At 43.4% G+C, this 4178-nt stretch overlaps 1 pseudogene; it reads right to left on the bottom strand.

The window, feature by feature from the left end:
- Positions 1 to 3288: 3288 nt before the first annotated feature.
- LOC126482774 (5S ribosomal RNA) lies at positions 3289 to 3406 on the bottom strand (annotated as a pseudogene).
- Positions 3407 to 4178: the final 772 nt, after the last annotated feature.

Raw genomic sequence — 4178 nt, forward strand, 5'->3', positions numbered from 1 at the left:
ACAATAAGAAACATTCTCAGACTAAGTCAGCTCTCAAAGTAATTTACCAGAGCTATGCCAGTCGTAACAAAGAAAAACTTCACTTTATATTTAAATAAACAAAAGACACACTTAGATAATTTATACCGCACGTTCAATCAGTTGTTCCCACTGTCGAGATGTTACAACACAGTTTATGAGTCCATGGAACACATAATTACAATATGTGATCGAAAGTATCTGGACAAATGACTTACAAGCTCGTGCCGCCCTCCATCGGTAATGATGGAACTCAGTATGGTGTTGGCTCACCCCTTAGCCTTGATGACAGCTTCCACTCTCACAGCCATACGTTCAATCAAGGGCTGGAAGGTTTCTTGGGGAATGGCAGCCCATTCTTCCCGGAGTGTTGCAGTGAGGAATGGTAACGATGTCGGTCGGTGAGGCCTGGCACGAAGTCGGCGTTCCAAAACAGCCCTAAGGTGTTCTATAGGATTCAGGTCAGGACTCTGTGCAGGCCAGTCCATTACAGGGATCTTATTGTCGTGTAACCACTCCGCCAGAGGCTGTGTATCATGGACAGGTGCTCGATCATGTTGAAAGATGCAACAGCCATCCCCGAATCGCTCTTTTACAGTGGAGAGCAAGAACGTGCTTAAAACATCAATGCAGGTCTGTGCTGTGGTACTGACACGCAAAACAACAAGGGGCGCAAGCCCCCTCCATCAAAAACAGACAAGACACCACCAGCTCCTCCGAATTTTACTGTTGGCACTACACACGCTGGCAGATGACGTTCACCAGGCATTCTCCGTACCCACACCCTGCCATCGGATCGCGACATTGTGTACCGTGATTCGGCACTCCACACAACGTTTTTCACTGTTCAATTTGAAACTTACCCTTTGTATGTAAAGAATGACAGTTATTTGATTTTCAAACAGCTGAGCAAAACAGAACGTACTCAGACAGTACTCTCTTTTCTTATTCTGATCATCACTAAACTGACACACAATATTTTTAGCGCAACGCAATCTGACTTTCAATAAACCCTACAAAAGAATGGCCCTGAGTAACAATAACCTATACCTTACGTGAATCACTTACCTCACAAACATCTTCGTTAATCGAACTACTGGAATACAGCGTGAACCAGTACTAACAGGTAAATGAAAGATTATAACTACTGAAGGCACTAACTACTGATAGGCATAGATAGCAAATGAAAGATTTTGATAGAGAACAAACAATGTATTTACCTTAATAATGTTCAAAAGTTATTATATATATATATATATATATATATATATATATATATATATATATATATATATATAAAACTATGGCATTTATATAAAACTATGGCATCTCTCTCCCGACATCCACCACTGCTGGTGGCTCACCTCCAACTGCCAACGCTACGCGCTGCTCACATCCAACTGTCCAACACTACACTAGCGAATATCGCAACAATGAGTCCAGCCAACCACAGACTGCACACAGCGCAGTCAGCGATTTTCATACAGAGCACTACGTGGCATTACCAACATAAAAACCTAAACAGCCTACTTACAAATCGTCCAATGTTTACGCTCCTTACACCAAGCGGGGCGTCGTATGGCATTTACCGTCATGATGTGTGGCTTACGAGCAGCCGGTCGACCGTGAAATCCAAGTTCTCCCACCCCCCCGCCTAACTGTCATAGTACTTGCAGTGGATCCTAATGCAGTTTGGAATTCCTGTGTGATGGTCTGGATAGATGTCTGCCTATTACACATGGCGACCCTCTTCAAATGTCGGCTGTCTCTGTCAGTCAACAGACGAGTCGGCCTGTGCGCTTTTGTGGTGTACGCATCCCTTCATGTTTCCATTTCACTATCATATTGGACGTAGGGATATTTAGGAGTGTGGTAATCTCGCGTACTGGTGTATGACACAGTGACACCCAATCACCTGACCACGTGATCACGTTCGAAGTCCCTGAGTTCCGCGGAGCGCCCCATTCTGCTCTTCACGATATCTAATGATTACTGAAGTCGCTGACGTGGAGTACCTGGCAGTAGATGGCACCACCTAAAATGAAAAACGTATTTTGTTATTGGTGTCCGGGTACTTTTGATCACATAGTGTATATTAACCCATTTGACCTGTATACTGCCTGCAACAATAATTTGGACTAATTAATTTTTTTCTAGAGATCAACCACTTATTACGAGAGCTAATGACCTACAGATGTGTAATGTGACTTGAATGCAGTTTTTGCAAGCATACTTCTTCTGTTGTTCAAAGAACCCATCACTGTCATTGTTGCTTCTAGGACATGTGAATTTGGCATTACACTGTCACATTTTAGCAACACGGCACAGTAACCCTACGCGTTTGCGTCTCCTTCACTGAGCAGATCGCCTAGAGCAGGGACGGCCAAGAGTTCAGAACACGAGCCGTGCCTTGGCGAGAGCGTTACAGCTCTCTCAGCTAGCTGCACACTTCCCCCACCACCAAGGCAGGCTGCCCGAGCGTGTGGAGGCGAAACGGGCAGAAACTGCGAACGTGCCATATTTAATAGCAATGCAGTCACAACGCGTACAATGTTCTTTTACATTTCACATATCTCAACAGCATAGCTAATAAACAAAGCAAATTTTCAATATTATTTAATTATTTTTCGAGCGTTGAAGTCATAATATAATTTTTATCTGACACAAACTGTCGGTACACGAACAGGTGCAGAAATTTCGCAGATTTTTACACTCAGATTGCCACATTATCGTGACTTATTTAGTTTCGTAATCGAGAAAACCTTTCACACATATATGTTGATCGAAATATTTTATCACGTTTGTAGCCTCATTGCGGTGATGTGCAAACCCTTCCCGATCAAAACAATGTAGAGGTACTGGATATTACATTGAAGATCAGTCAGTTCCGTCTGCACATGCACAGGGGCGATTTCAACTGGTATCGAAAACAGACGGAAGACTAGCAGTGCCCTCGAAATATTTAGAAAACTGCCCTTGTAATTCTTTCAACCCACAATCAAGTGTTCAAATGTAGCGTTTTCTTTGACTTCCGTAATCTTGGGGAAGTAAAACGTAACGTAAACTCTGTCCACAGACCCTGGTGGACCCAACGGTACCGACCGGCCGCCGTGTCATCGTCAGCCCACAGGCGTCACCGGATGCGGATATGAGGTGCATGTGGTCAGCACACCGCTCTCCCGGCCGTATGTCAGTTTACGAGACCGGAGCCGCTACTTCTCAATCAAGTGGCTCTTCAGTTTGGCTCACAAGGGCTGAGTGCAACCCTCTTGCCAACAGCGCTCGGCAGGCGGGATGGTCACCCATCCAAGTGCTAGCCCAGCCAGACAGTGCTTAGCTTCGGTGATCTGACGGGAACCGGTGTTACCACTGCGGCAAGGCCGTTGGCAATCTTAGGGAAGTGGATGATGTTTTTTGTCAGAATTACTCTCTACCGCAATTCGAGTTTCTTTTTAAATGCATCCCCATCAAATCAGAAATAATGTGTTTCTCACTTTGCGTTTTTTTACTGTGGGCAGTTTGCAGTCAAGTCCATTTAGAATACAAGACATGCAATCCATTCTGGATGTTCTAATTTTCGTTCCTGCTCTCCGTTTTAATTCATAAGATCAACAATAGAGGGTTTTTAATCGAAAAATAGTTCCAGTAATTTCCATTGACTTAACCAACGTAGTTTGCATTAATATATAAAGTTTGCATTCTCGTCATTCAGTTCTATGTAAAACTTTTGCTACTAACAGAGGAATAATATCCGTGCGACTTAGGTAAGTTTCGCGCGGCTCACCCCGTCGGAAGTTCGAGTCCTCACTTGGGTATGGGTGTGTGTGTCGTCCTTAGCGTAAGTTAGTTTGATTAAATAGTGTGTAAGCTTAGGGACCGATTACCTCTGTAGTTTGGTCCCATAGGATCTTACCACAAATTTCCAAATTTAGACAAGTTTCTAGTAATACCACCAATTTTATCATGCGCTCCATGCTTGCAAATTTAGCACAAAGTGCTTCTCGGTGTACAGAACAATCAATTCTGTCTGTCGTTCATTTTAATTTTTTACTCTTTCATCGTGAACTAAATATTTACATTCTTACTGCACAGTGTCGTAATATCATTTCATAGCAAACTTGCAGTATCCGTTGATTACATAGCTGTGCATCGCGTAATAG

Source organism: Schistocerca serialis, chromosome 5 (assembly GCF_023864345.2).
Source record: "Schistocerca serialis cubense isolate TAMUIC-IGC-003099 chromosome 5, iqSchSeri2.2, whole genome shotgun sequence".
Taxonomy (NCBI): domain Eukaryota; kingdom Metazoa; phylum Arthropoda; class Insecta; order Orthoptera; family Acrididae; genus Schistocerca; species Schistocerca serialis.